The sequence below is a fragment of the Chlorocebus sabaeus genome, chromosome 17 (assembly GCF_047675955.1).
Source record: "Chlorocebus sabaeus isolate Y175 chromosome 17, mChlSab1.0.hap1, whole genome shotgun sequence".
In the NCBI taxonomy this organism is placed as follows: domain Eukaryota; kingdom Metazoa; phylum Chordata; class Mammalia; order Primates; family Cercopithecidae; genus Chlorocebus; species Chlorocebus sabaeus.
Genome location: NC_132920.1, coordinates 62,328,697 through 62,345,121, shown reverse-complemented (window position 1 = coordinate 62,345,121; position 16,425 = coordinate 62,328,697). Strand labels below are relative to the sequence as shown.

General features: G+C 33.4%; 1 pseudogene; it reads right to left on the bottom strand.

Moving 5' to 3' along the window:
• Positions 1-289: 289 nt before the first annotated feature.
• LOC140708912 (small ribosomal subunit protein eS17 pseudogene) lies at positions 290-15,088 on the bottom strand (annotated as a pseudogene).
• Positions 15,089-16,425: the final 1,337 nt, after the last annotated feature.

Below are 16,425 nucleotides of genomic sequence, written 5' to 3'. Positions count from 1 at the left end.
AAAAAGAGAGAAGAGAGAGAGAGAGCTGATAGTAATGCATCTATTTACAGCAGAATTAGGTCCTAATCATGCCAAACCATTAGCATCACTGAGTGTGCCATGTACAAACTATTGGCCTCCTAATGTATGCTGAGAGCTCCCTCATGTATTTATCATATATAATATTTTTGAAAAATTTATTTACGTTGACAGATCTTGGTTTAACTCATGCTTTTATTTTTATTTAGTTAGTTACTTATTTTGCTGTTGTCCCAGATTTATTGAAAATGTTACAGCATTACAGAAAAATTCAGCCAGCTCCACGAGGCATTTTGAAATTCATCCTAACGTAGACTGAGTGACTTGCAGGTTGGACAGACTGCTTAACTCCAAAAGCTTCAGCATTTCTTTAGTGTCAGGATCCACTTCAGTGATCTCCTTATCCAGGGCTGAGACCTCAGGATGGTAGTTACCTCTCCTTTCTCTCTCCTCCTCCTGCAGTTTGATGGAGATACATCTCACCGGGCCCCTCTGAATCGGCCTCATTAGATGTGTGACATAAACTGCTTTCTTGCTGCGGAGATTCTTGCTGGGGATAATGGCGATCTCTTCACGCACGCGCTAGTTCCTGTGGAAGTTGCTGCCCGTACGATGACCCAGGTCGCCTTCTTCACGGTTTGGCTGCGATCGCGGCCTATGTTGGCAGGTCCTTCATCTAACTCATGCTTTTTGTTAATGATTTCAAGGAATATTTAATAAAAAAGCCATAATTAATGCTTGAGCAAACTAAATATTTCTCACAGCTGCAGTGCTCCTATAAAGGAAGTGGCTCAATTTCATTGTTTTCATGGGTTTATCAGAGGTTCAATGTTTAAATCAAACAAGGTTCACATTTTTAAAACTATTATTGGTGTCAGTTATGGATGAACCTACTAGATTTGGATATGAGTTCTACCCAACCTGAAAAACACGAACGTTAACATTGATGATTGGTTATACTATGAAAGGTTAATTTGATCGCTCATATTTTGCCTCATATTTAAGGATTAAAAGGAAGTTATTCCTAAACTGACTTGCTTTAAAATATCTTGTCATGCTAGCACTGAGAAAGTCCAATTAAGAGCAGAGTAATCCAGATAAGAAATCTCAAATTTATTCCAACACAGTTCTAGATATGTGAGGAATATTAGATTCTTGAGATAAATTTAGATTAACCATTATTAGCTCATTTAATTATTTTCGGTCTAAAGGTATATTATCCAAAATCCTTCTAGCCATGATCAGCAAAGCTTTATATTAGAATATATATGAATATGGCAAGAGTTCTCTCCTGCTGTTTTGTAGGCCTTGTAAAAGACACAGGGGCCCTTCTTGCAGGTCTTGCTATATGTTCCTGTGCTTCCTTTTTCTCTGTGCTTTTAAAAATCATATTCTCATGGCCTGCCACATACTTAGCCTCTCTTCTGTTTAAATCATAATGTTTATTTTCTAATCTGACTCAAAAACTCTTTTTACTTTAATCTTTGGTCACACTCTTGTCCTGCAATTACAAGATAAAAATTGAACATATGTTATATGAAATATGTATACTTACATATTATTATATATATACTTATTGTATATAGAATATATATTCATATATATCCAATATGTTGGGTATATATAACTTTAGACAGAAAATAATTAAATAAGCAAATAATGGCTAATCTAAGCTTACCTCAAGAACCTAAGAATCCTCAGATATCTAGAATTTATTACAATAAATTTGAGATTTCGTATCTGGTTAAAAAGAAAAGATAAGATTTCTTATCTTTCTACTCTGCTCTTAATAGAACTTTATCACTGCTAACATGACAAGATATTTTAAAACAAGTCAGTTTAGGTGTTAATCCTTAAATATGAGCAACAAAATTAACGTTTCAGAGCATAAACAACCATCGTTAGTTAACATTTGTGTTTTTCAGGTTACGTGGAACTCATACCCAAATATAGTCGATTAAACCATAACTGACACCAATAACAGTTTAAAAAATGTGAACCTGGTTTGATTTAAACATTGAACCTCTAATAAAGTCCATGAAAACAATGAAATTAAGCCACTTCCTTTATAGGAGCACTGCAGCTGTGAGACATTTATGTATACACACACATATAGTACAAATATGTAATGTATCATAATATAACATTATCTTATATAATAATATAATATATTCTTTATATTATATAAATAGATTTATATAATAATTATATATATTTTATAAATGTAATTATATACTTATCAATTATATAATTATATATACTTATAATTATATCTCTATATATTCTTACTTATATAATTATACAAGTATATACTTACAAGAATAATATATATTTGTACATGTATATATAATTATATAATTAATAAATATATGATTATATAAATATATAATTATATATACTTGTAAGTATATATACTTATAAGAATTGTATATCATTCTTATAATACTTATAGGAATATATTTACTTAAAAGTCTTATATGTATATATATTCTTATATACATTATTATAATAATTCTTACAAGTATATATATTCTTATAACATATTCTTATATATTCTTATATAAGAATATATACAAAAATTATTACATTATATAAGAATATACATATTCTTATAAGTATATATTATTGTATTATATAGTATATAAAATATATTATTGTATTATATATTATATAATAAATTATTGTATTATACATTTTATATAATTGTATATACTTACATGTGTATAATATATAAAAAAGCCATATTTAAGAACAACATTCTTATGAGTATATCATTTATATACTTACAAGTATATAATGTATAGTCTTAATATAATATATACTATATAAAATTATTTATAATTATTACAAGTATATTGTGAGTATATAAGTATATTATAAGTATATAAATATATAAGTATATGTAATTATATGATATATAGTATATAACAATATATAAGTATATACAAGATATCACAAAATATATACTTTTAAGAATAGAAAATATATAATTATAATAATATAAATATATGTATAAAAGTATGTACATTATATATGAAATACTTATAATAATGTATATTATATATTATAAGGAATACTTATGAGAATATATTATATTATGTATAATATACATATATGTATAGTATACAGATACATGAAATATATAATTTTATATATTTATAAGTATATAGCATATATTATATTATATACTTATATATATTATGTACTTATGAGAACATATAATATACATAATATTATATATAATTATGTACAATACATTATATAATACATAATATAACATAATATATCCTCATAAATATATAATATATATCTTATAAGTACATAATATAATGTATACTTATAAGTATGTAAAATTATATATTAAATTATATATAATATATTCTTATAAGTATATTATATATCTTCTAAGTATATGATATATATTATATACTTATAAGCATATATAATTATATACTATATCATATAATTATATATGCTTATAAGTGTATATACTTACATATTATACTTACATATATACTTACATATTATACTTATATATTATACTTATAAGTATATATAACGAGTTCCACACAACCTGCAAAACACAAATGCTAACATTGATTATTTGCTATACTATGAAAGGTTTATTTGATTGCTCATATTTTGCCTCATATTTAAGGATTAAAATATATATATTATATGTATTTATATATAATTCTAAAATTAGCAGAGTGGGGTGGCCCACCAGCTTTAACTCATAGTTTTTTTAAATGATTTCATGGAATATTTAATAGAAAATTCATAATTAATGCTTGAACAAACTAAATATTTCTCACAACTGCAGTGCTTTTATAAAAGGAGTGGCCCAATTTCATTGTTTTCATGAGTTTGTCAGAGGTGCAATGTTTAAATCAAACAAGGTTCACATTTTTAAAACTGTTATTGATGTCAGTTATGATTGAGCCTACTAGATTTGGATATGAGTTCCACACAACTTGAAAAACACAAATGTTAATTCATAATACTATGAAAGGCTAATTTGATTGCTCATATTTTGCCTCATATTTAATGATTAAAAGGCAGTTATTCCTAAACTGACGTGCTTTAAAGTATCTTGTCATGAATTATATATAATATATATCACGTATTATATATAAATAAAATGTACAATATATAATATAACATTGTTCATATTATAATGATATATCTTTATAATGATATAACATAATTATAATGATATATGATTTATATTATACATAATATATTCATAAACTAATTTATATGTTATATAATATATAACTCTAATATAATTATATATAATTATAAAGCATGAGTTGTTATATATAATATATTATATATAATTTTGCTAATATAAAATATATATAATATGTAAATACATACAAATATTTAAAAACATCATTAACATAAGATATATGTGTTTTATATATAAAATATATATCATATATTATATATCTTTATATATTATATATTATAATCATATAGTTTACTTTCTTATAAGTTTCTACTCATAAGAATATATATTATATATTATGATATTTATAATAAATGATATATATATATGTATCTTTTATTTTTTGAGGCAGAGTCTCGCTCTATTGCCCAGTTAAGAGTGCAGTGGCATAGTCTCAGCTCACTGAAACCTCCACCTGCAAGGTCCAAGCAATTATCCTGCCTCAGGATCCTGAGTAGCTGGGATTACAGGCATATGCTACCATGCCCAGCTAATTTTTGTATTTTCAGTAGAGACAGGGTTTTATCATGTTGTCCAGGCTGGTTTTGAACTCATGATCTCAAGTCATCCACCTGTCTTGGCCTCCCAAAATGCTGGGGTTACAGACATGAGTCACTATGCCCGACCTATATCTTTTAAAATTATATTATATATATTGTAATATATATTACATAATATATAATTATATTATGTATATTATGTGATATATAATATACATATTGTATGTATTGATAAAGAAGTTGAGGAAACTTTTATATTTTAAAATATAAGAAAACTGTAATGGGGAGGCCAAGGTGGGAGAATTACTTGAGCCCAGGATTTTGAGACCAGCCTGGGCAACCTCATTTCTACCACCAAACAATTTTTAAAATATTAGCCAGAAGTGGTGACACACAATTGTTTACCTAGCTACTTGGAAAGCTGAGGTAGAAAGATTGCTTGGGGTGGGGAGGCCAAGGCTGCAATGAGCAGTGATTGCACCACTGCACTCCAGTCTGGGTGACAGAGCAAGGCCCCATCTAAAAAAAAGGTGGGGGGGCTGGAGAAGAAAGAAAGGTAAATAAAGAAAAAAAACCTACAAATATTTTTGTATGAGCTCTTTTTTGGACACACATTTTTATTTATTTTGAGTGAATGGAATTTATTCAAGTACATTGGAATTCCGAGCAAGTGGAACTGTTATGAAATAATTTTAAAGAAAAGCCAAAGGATTATTGAAAATGCAAAAATGTCTCCCTTATTCTTCTCTCAGCCATGTAAAATAACGTTAGTGGTTCTACATCCTTGCCAGCATTTTGTGCTCTCGGTCTTTTGGATTTTACCCATTCTAGAGGGTCTTTGAGTCTCTCTCCCTCTCTTTCTTTTCTCTTGTTGCGACCATTGTCTAAGTAACTTATTTCTGTACATTCTACCTCTAAACATTTAGAAACGTTCTAGAATGTTTCTCTGACAGTCCTTAATTATTCCAGGTATGTCTTTGCTAAATTAAGTTTCTTGAAGGCAATGTCATTATTTCTTTAGTACTGTCATTCTTTAACCTCTGGCAACTGGCACAATTCCCAGCATGATCAGAGTCTGCTAAATATACATTAACATTTTCAATTATGGAATATTAGAAATAGAAGCGACATTATCTTGGCAAATGCCTTGTTTTATAGCTACTGTACAGTATTCAGATTATAGTTGATATACAATGCCATGCCAAAATTACACAATGGCAGAATTCAAACAAGAAGTTGGATCTTTTGTTGTTGTTGTTTTCAGATGGAGTTTCACTCTGCCACCCAGGCTGGAGTGCAGTGGCACGATCTCAGCTCACTGCAACCTCCACCTCCTGGGTTCAAGCAGTTCTCCTGCCTCAGTCTCATGAGTAGCTGGGATTACAGGCATGGGCCACCACACTACAGCTAATTTTTGTTTTTTTAGTAGAGACAGGGTTTCTCCATGTTGGCCAGGCTGGTCTCGAACCCCTGACTTCAAGCAATCCACCCTCCTCGGCCTCCCAAAGTTCTGAGATTACAGGCCTGACCCACTGCACCCAGTCTGAAAACAGATCTTCTAACCCTTGATCTAGAACATTGTGCATCTTGTCAGGGTGCTTCTCTTCATAAATTGACAGTTTAAGTCTGATGTCTTTAAGAGTTCCAAAGGTGAGAGCATGCAGATCAGAGATCCCCTAAATAAGAATATATCCTCCGGAATGCTCACTCCCATGGCATCACCTAACCTGGGTGTGTGTTCTTAACCTGGGTGCTTATGACAACTTTCAATCCTGGGAAACAATTTCAAAGCTTGTTATTTTTTCTGGTGATCACCCTCAGAGTTTTATTTAGAGTGTCATAATGAAAATAAGGGATTACTGTCTGTCAAAAGCTATAATAGTTCAGTTTGCATTTGAAAGTTGTTGGCTACATGTTTTATTATATATTTTATTGGAATATGCCCTGAGAAAAAAAGGAAAATACAATTCAATGATTGGAAAGTGTAGCAACCACTAGATAAGCTTATAGTGTGAGGTATATGTTGTAAAATAAAGTTCTTAACTGGCTTTACAAATTTCACGAGTACCAAAAATATGGATAGATCTGAAATGTGCCAACTCTATGTAAATGTCAGAGTTTTAAATTACTGTATCAGCATATATCGCTATTTTTTTCTAACATGTTTTTTAAACTGCTATTCATATCTTCTCACATATGATAAACAGTACATGGATTATTGGCAAAAGAAAATTTCAAATGTCTACATTTAAAAATCAGGATTAGGACATTTCCTTATAATCATAAGAATTCTCCTTTTTTAAATGTAATTATTATAAGGAATTTAGAGCATGCCAGAAATTATGACAATGATTATCACAAGTCCGAAATATGGGTAAACATTATTTACTGCAGTACTTTTCTCCCTGAAAATCTATTAACTATTGCTTTGATTTATCTGTCCCATAAATCTTGGAGAGGCTGCTTTTGTAAATATATTTTTCATAATAAGCGTATAAAGACATGTCTTGAAATTTGGCAGTATATCTCATAGCATCTAAGCTCAGACACATAACTCACTTTTTCTGAAACGATGAACTATGATCTGGCTATTCTCAAACGCTTAAAGCAACTTTATTGTTTTGCATTTTGATGACTCTGATGCAGTCAACACAGAGTCTTTCTTTATTGTCACTGATCTGATTCTTACCAGTGCTGATCCTCTCCAAACACGAAGGTTTTACAGATCATTGTGTTGATAATATATTTTTACATTTATAGTCCTCTAAACTTCATTGAAGTTCTTTCTGGTAGATTTTGGAACACAGAAATATACTATAACATCACACTATGCTGAAATTTCATGACTAATGAATGTAAAATATCCTACCTATCTAAAATAGGTAGATACTACCTGGTTTCCATTTAATCACTTGCTAAAACATCAGGCTCCTTGTCTGGGACTCGCATTATTATCCTGCAGTCATAAAGGTGAGGTGTGTTATGTGGTTGGGAACAAAAGAACAAATGGTATGATATCCTTCATGTACAGTTCTGGAATAATAGCATACCCTCAAGGTGAATTTTTTTTTTTACTGATGTCGAAGATAAGAAATTTGGGAAAGCAAAATAAATACTGAATAAGAAACTGTACATTCATTTCATTGCCAGTGGCCTGACAGTTAACGTTACGACAAGACGTTTGTGTGGCATTGTAATTACATACCTTAGATCCTCTTTTGGTTCCTACTTTGTTTTTCACAATATCTGATAGCAACAAATAACACTACAGGATTTCATATCCAGTTAGTATTTATATCATGGTATCTTAGAGGAGTCATAGGTAATCTTGCCCTTTTAACCACTAGGCTGCATTACCTCTGTGTATTAATGAACACGATAGGTACCATTAATAGGAATTTATGATTTTAAATTCTACAAACTATTATTATATTTTCCTATAACATATTAAAATTATTACATGGTGAGATTTTCAGAAAGCAGCAATCAGTCTAAAGTATAGTTGTTTTGCCTTTTGTATTCAGTTTCAAGGGATGTGGGAGGAATGGGTGAGTTTATTTCTGGTGTTCTGCAGCTACTCATGTGAATTATCTTAATCTGTAAGCAGGAAATCGTTACACTAGTAACCAGTAAGAATTATTTTTAGAACAGCTTCCTGGGTTCTAGCAATGGAAGTGGTGGGCCAACAAGGTGAGTGGGTTTTTGGGACCCTAGGTGGTGGATGTGGCATGGTGATGGCAGTAGTGGTGGTGGAACAACCTTCTGGATCTCAGGCAGTTTCTGCCGGTGTTGGTGTTGATTGCAAAGGTCTGAGAAGGCCAGTCCCCAGGCCCAGATGTGATGCATGTGGGTGGGTACACGCTGTAATTGTAGCTGCAGGTTGGGTGGGCCCAATCTCAGGCCCCCAGGAGGAGTGCTCAGGTTCCAATCGTGCCGGATCAGGCTGAGAGCTCTCCCAACCCATGGACAGCATGTTTGTACACTGGGGATTACAGAGCTGGGTCATGCAGGCATGTCCTTAGGTCCACTAGTGGGTACTGGCCATGGTAGGCAGAAGTTGGTTATCCCTGGACCTCCATTGGACTGTTCAGGGAAAAAGGAGGTAAGTTTTGGCTCTAGTGATGGGAGGGCAGGGTTACTTTCAGTGGCTTTAGCTCTAGGCAGGTGACTGGGAGCATGTGCTTTGGTCCCAGGTGGTAGTTTCAGGTATGGTAGCTACGCTGTCTCAAGGGTGCTTGTAATGCATGGCAGCCCACTGCTGGGAATGGCAGGATCAAAGCCAGTGGCTCATATTCTGGGCTTGACCACAGCAACCAGCAGTGGTGGTTACTGCAGGTGGGGAATGTCAATAGGGCTCTAGAGATGTGGAGGTATATGGGCTGTAGGGCCCCTGGGCAAGACGCAGTCTAGTGGGGGCTAGGCTCTCAATGTGGCACCTTGTTGTAGCTGCTTAGGACTTGGAGTATGTATGGGACCCATCATGATCTTCTTCTTTGGGGCAAGGCTTTCATGTGGGCTCCAGGTAGCTCTCTCTGTTAATGTCAGGGCCCAAAAGGGTCAAGTGGTTCTCCTGTGGCTAAAACTTCAGGAGTCTGCAATAGGATTGTGGACAGCTGGGGATGTCTCACTTCCTTTTCCCCACACTGGGGAGCATCTCCAGTTTCCCAACAAATTCAGGCCAAGCAGGCTGCCTCACTTCCCTCTTCTTTGCATTAGGTGTTTCCTGTCACTCCTCTGTTGAATTCCAGTCTTATATCTATCTAATCTATTTGAAGTATGATTATCTCCTCACTATTTTGTTTCTCCTTTTTAAATAAAAGGAGCACCAGATGCCTCTAGTCAGTCATTTTGAAGCCCCTCCTCAATCAGTTGACTTTAAATAAAGATTGTCCTTAATAAATTGGGTGGGTCTATTCCAACCAGTGGAAAGCACTCTGAGGAAGAAATTTAGCTTGTAGACTGCAGCACCAAGGAATGAAATCAAGGATTGTATAGGAGATATGTTTTTATTAACTTGTAAAAGAGGATGCCTGAGGTCCACAATAACTTTAGTTTCAGATGTCTTTATGTAGTGGTGGGGTCTCCTTTGACTCTCTGGTCTCCTGATTTCCCCCATTTTTTCCTGTTACTCTTTCTCAGTCCAGACTCCACCGCATGTCCTCTGCTCTATTTTCTCTTAGATTCTGGGTCTTCTGACAAGAATGAATATTGATCAATTTTCTCTTCTCTCTTCTCTTCTGTGCATACTCTTCTTTATAGGCAACTTACATGTAATTGTGGTTGTAATTGTAACCATATGGTAATGATTTCCAAGTTCGGCTCATCAATCCAAATCTTTTTTTTTTTTCTGAGATGCGGATCCACATACATAACCGTTTATCTGACATCTTGACTTTAATATCTTCAAGTTGCTTGAGAACCAACAGGCTAAAAACCCAAATCTCAACCTCTTCTTCCAATGCTGCCCCAGGCACAGCTGCAGTCCCTTCATTGCCCAGTAACCTTGGGAAATCAGAAAAAAAATGCATATGTGCCATTAAAAGAAAAGTGTTGAGGAAATAAATTTAGTCAGTAGAGTTAACCATCATGATATTTAGAACTTCTTCCTCAGCAAATCTGAGTTTTAAGATGAAAACTTAAGCAAATCTTGTTTTCACTCCAAAAACAAGCTTCTTGATAGATAAACATTCTAATACTTTTATTTTTGAGTCCTTATATATGCTATCAAAAGCACAACTAATTTTTTATTATGTATCATTATTCACAATACAGGAGGTAATGGGAGATATAAATAATGAACGTTTTCAAACATTATTTTACCTAATTCTTAAAACAAGTTTTGAAAGAGGTAACATTAGTACTTTGTAGATAAAGCAATACGGGCACAGGAAAATACAGTATTTTCTCCATGGTCACACAACTAGGCTGCAGTAGAGCTAGGATTTAAATATAAACGTATCTCACTGAAGTCCCTGTGCTTTTGACTTCATGAATTCAATAATTGACATTCACTTTGCTAACCTATGATATAAGGCTAGATATTCAGAAATAACTTAGCTAATAGCAGTTAAAAATTGAGTCAGGCACTCACTTTATATATTCCTAGCGATCGTAACATTATATATCTTCTCATGTAACAAAAAATGGCATTGAGATATTGATTTATTTTATCAAAAATACTGCATTCTTATGTAACAACACTCTTAGGCTGTCTTTTTAACTCAGAGTAATGTGCATGTCCACATATTCACACGTGTGTGTTTCTCATGTCACAATTTCTTTATGTTTGGCTATTTTTATGTTACTCTGTGTTATTAGATTCTATAACCAATTTCTACTTTTACCAATGTTATTTTAAATAAAAAAGATTCCAAATTAGCTCACGTAAAACTGTTATTAACTTCCTATTAACTTGTTCTTCTAGATCATGACTCAATAAAATATCCTGTAAAGAAGAAATGAGAAGAATATTTTCATATTTTTTTCTTACACACAATTGAAACTTATTCAGTAAGGTTTTCTAATATAAAACAACCTTTTTCCCTCATAGATTTCAAATTACAAACACCTCCCTTCTCATTATAATATAAAAACTGTCATCTTGTTCATTATAGTGCCACTTACAAGGGGCAAGATTCAAATGCTTTGATTCTAAAAACCTAGTTTTTTTCCCCCCACTTTATATGGTTTGGCTGTTTACATATTTTTTCCCATCTTGTGTATAGAATTAGATCATTACCAAACTCCTTATAGATTCTACTTTTAGTTACCAATTGTCCCTGTCCTCTTTTTTCAGTCCTGGAAAGGTTTATGCAGCAGCCTGTTGCAGAGCTGTGAATCAGGCAAAGTAACTCAAACCTTATTGCCTAGTGCCTGCTGTTAGTTCCATGTTTTTGTTTTGTTTTGTTTTGTTTAGTATCTATGTTACATTATATGTGAATTTTTTTTTTTTTTTTTTTTTTTTTTTTTTGACGGTGTCTTGCTCTGTTGCCCAGGCTGGAGTGCGGTGGTGTGATCTCGGCTCACTGCAAGCTCCGCCTCCTGGGTTCACGCCATTCTCCTGCCTCAGCCTCCCTAGTAGCTGGGACTACAGGCGCCTGCCACCATGCCTGGGTAATTTTTTTTTTTTAATAGAGAAGGGGTTTCACCGAGTTAGCCAGGATGGTCTCGATCTCCTGACCTCATGATCCGCCCGCCTTGGCCTCCCAAAGTGCTGGGATTACAGGCGTGAGCCACTGGGTCTGGCCTATATGTGATTCTTCAAAGCGATTTTTAGTAAGAAAACACAAGTAAATGGGCCAGTATAGATCAGAAAAATCAAGCAGATTCCAGGTATATGCATAAAAAGATGAAAACATCCTCTCTGGTCAAAATGTTTATGTCTATGCAATGAAGTTTCTACTAGCTTTTCATGTTACAATGGCTAAAAGATACTTTTTTTTGGGGGGGGGTTAACTGCTAAAATTTCAACAAGAAATAAAATGTAGTAGAATTATACTCATTGTGAAGATTGGATTTAGATTATGGCCATTAAACTAAGACATGGAAAAAATGTTTTTATATTGCTTTCACTTAGATGATAATACAAGAATGGCCACTATCAGGAAGAGTACACACAATTTTTTAAACTAAAATTAAGTTATATGTACTTAAACCTTATTTGCACTTCCCTTACTCTGTGTTAAAAGTAAATATAATGTGTAATTCTTAGAATATTTCACATATTGAATACCTTCTGGTCTCTTGACTTAACTTCAGAAAGAATTGATTTAAATTATTCCATTTTGATATCTCTTTGGCATAGATAATTTGGAATGTTTTACCTTTTTAATAATTGAATGTATTTTAATTCAATTAGCCATGTGAGACTTTGGATCAACCATGTAGACTACACTCTGATGGCACATGCTAAAATCCATTCAATTCTTGAAGCTCTCTGGGTCTTGTCTTTGGACTGTGCTTTACAGCCTAAATAACAGTAACATTGCCTTCCTTCCTTCAGGAAAGAGGTGTTTCAATGGCTGTGAAATGCTGCCTTGTTTTTAAATGCATAATTATAGGTTTTGCATTCGCCTGAAGATTTTAATAATTTAAAAGATGCTTTTCTAGTAATCAAAATGAAGTAATTTTTCCTGATAATTACTTCAGTCACTTTTAAAGAGTTAGTGATGAATATATTCATGCTGTGAAATATAAAAAGGTAATTAAATAGAATTTAGCAGTGAATATACTTTTCTCTCTCCCAGATATTGAAATCGCTATTTATATTTAGCACTTGGGAGAAATTGGTATTTTCTTAATGGAAAACAATAAATGGCATATTTTTCATTTTAGAAAAAATAAAATGTATTAGGTTTCTTATTTTCATCATTTATGATTATAAAGTAGGAACAAACTGAACAGGTGTGGAGTGTCTATGACAGAATTATTTGAGGCCAGACTTGCACCTCATGATGGGAGAGAGACAGGAAATGAATGCCCTTCAAAAACTGCTTTCAGAGGAGCTTCATAGGCTAAACACCATATATAAAGAGGCAGAACTATCTCAGTGTTAATTCTAGGCTTGTTCAAGGGAAGACAGTTTAATATTATGAAGGAGGGGAGTACTAGAGAATCCCTGCAATAGTTAATGCGCAAGAATTCATCAAGCAGAGATAGATATTACTGCTAGCCTTCAACCCGGAGTTAGGGCATAGGGCTAGGTTGCATTCCCTGAAAGAAGACTGGAAAAATCAGGGCTTAGAAAAGGCTACTTAAACTGCAGATTGGTATTTAGATATATCTAGGTAAGAACTGGGTGAAAATAAAGAAGAGGAAGTAAGAAGGTGCCTAATACTTTGGTTGTTTAAACTCATCTATTAAGAAGGTGTTTATTTGGAGGTTGGACTTGGTAGGGGAAGGCTTAGGGAATTGGTAGTGGTGATGTGTAAATGTGAATATAATAAAATAAACCCTAAAGTGTGTTCCTTGGGCAATTAAGTACGTGGTCTTACTGGTAATAAGTTTATACAAGTATCAATCCAGAGTTTAGTGGTCATGACTAAACAACCATCAAACGTTTAAATCCGGATTATTTAATTCTGAGTTTTCTTGGAAAACGGAGCAGGCTGGGGCATCATGGATGTTGTTATAGGTAAGCAATGTGGAGGAAAATAATATTTGGGGATCAAGGTGAAACATGAAAGACTTCTCTACATTCCTATAACACTATGTAACGGTGCCCAGGTCTGTTCTGTATCTCAAGTAAATTTAGAATTAAATTGCCTCATATGATTTTTTTTCATATAGTGAAGTCTCTCAAATATTTCCTTTTTCTGGGAATAATTCCACCTTGCCTGCACAGCTACTTAGTTCTATACAATAGAATGTTAATGAATGCTATTTGTTTCTTTAGTGTAGAAGTTTCTAGAAATCCAATATTTTAACTCTGACATCAGATAATTGGTATTAGTTAGGAAAATTTGAGTAATCAAGAAAAATCACAATTTTGGAAAAAATATAAATAGACTTTTATTTCAGAGAAGACAGTGGCACTATCTTATGAGTCATGGAATTTGAAGTGAGGGTGTTTTGTAAGGCAGTCGTATGTTCTCATAAGTGAGGAAATTTAGGTTATGATTTTTCCATATTCTCATCTAGCCAATACTGATTTAAAAATATTTGTGTGGTGCCAATTATGTGTAAGGCACTGTACCAGAAATTAATGATGTACAGTGATAATTTTAAAAGTCATGCATTTTATTTAAGTTAATAATATTGTACCAATATTAATTTCCTGTTTTTAACAATGTATTGTGGTTATCTAAGCTTTCAGAATTGAAGGAAGCTGCATGAAAGGTACAGGGAACCTGTAGTTATGTTAACAGCTGCTTGTGAGTCAAACTATGAAAAAGTAATATGAACAAGCAAACAAAAACAGACATGGCGGCTATTTTCACAAATGTTACAATGTGCAAACTTGGACAGGACTTAAGCAAGCAATCACCAATTATATGAAAAACCTTAACTGTAACAAGTCCCGTGAAGCAAAACACTGAAACACAAGAGTTTTATGGAGACTTACACTAGTTAGAAAATCAGGAAAGCCTTCCTTGTAGAAGTCAAAATGCTGATTGAGAATTAACCAAGATGGAGGAGGAAGAGCATTGCAGATAGGTGGAGCAGCAGATGTCAATATATTGTAGTGTGAAAGGGGCATAAAGAGTTCAAATTTATCCAGAGTATAAAGCAAAATGGGAAAGAATGTCAGATTGACTGGGGCACTAGATAATGTAGGACTTGTAGGATACGATGGAGTTTTAACTTTGTCCCAGTAGCAATGTAAGGCCTCTGAAAGCATCTAAGATGATCTTCATATTATATGGCAATTAGTTAACCTTGGGAAATACATGTATCCTCTTTACTAGGGAACTCAACATGTTTGCATGACACACTAATCCTGTCAGTTCATGTGCATAAGGACGCGCAGTGTATAACTCACAATCTCAATGCTAACCTTTATTTTTAAACATTTTCATCCAAATATAGCAAATACATAGAAAAGTATACAAATCACGAAATAATAGTTCCAATAGTTACATGCCTATGCAGCATCACAAGTGAAGAAGTAGAACATGAATCATACCCCAGGAGCCCCTCTCAGGCCCCTTCCTGATCACTTCACCTTCCCATCTCCCAACATAGGGCCACTAGCTTCACTTCTGTCGTGAAGCCTAACATTTGCCTCTTTGAATTTGAATTTTTGTCCTCTTGCTTCTTTTTCTTTCTTTCTTTTTTTGTTTTTGTTTTTGTTTTTGAGACCCAGTCTTGCTCTGTCACCCAGGATGGAGTGCAATGGCGCGATCTCGGCTCACTGCAAGCTCTGCCTCCCGGGTTCACGCCATTCTCCTACCTCAGCCTCCCTAGTAGCTGGGACTACAGGCACCTGCCACCACGCCCTGCTAATTTTTTTGTATTTTCATTAGAGACGGGGTTTCACTGTGTTAGCCAGGATGGTCTTGATCTCCTGACTTCATGATCCGCCTGCCTCGGCCTCCCAAAGTGCTGGAATTACAGGCCTGAGGCACTGCGCCCAGCCACCTCTTTTGAATTCTTATGTATTCTTTTGCATACACCTTATTTCAATCAATATTATGTTTGTGATTTGTCCATGTTATTGCATATTAGCAGCTATTTATTCATTATCTTTATTGTTTTCTCACTGTGTGGATATTTACTGATTTATCAGTTTTACTCTTGATGGACATTCGTGTTGTTTCTATACACTTTTAAGCATGGAATGTGAGCGTTTACGCCACAGTTTTCGTGTAGCAGGTTCATGTGTGCAATCTTTTTTTTTTAAAAAAAAATAATTTAAGCCATAAACCTAAGTAAATTGAATTATTAACCACAGTATTGAACAGATTCATAATATTTTAAGACACTGGAGAAGAATAGAAAATTAAGGCATTTCTTATAAATGAAAGAATTGAAATATGAAAGGAAACAAAATTTATAATTTTGGAATTAAGGCACTTAATTAACAATGTTTAAATCAAATGTTCAATTTTATATTTTGGTGATTCATATATAATTATGATAGAGATATCTTAATTATATTTTTTGCAGAAAATGGATAAATAAAAACTTTAATCACAGTATATATGGTTAACAAATAATGTTATGTTTCAAAAATTC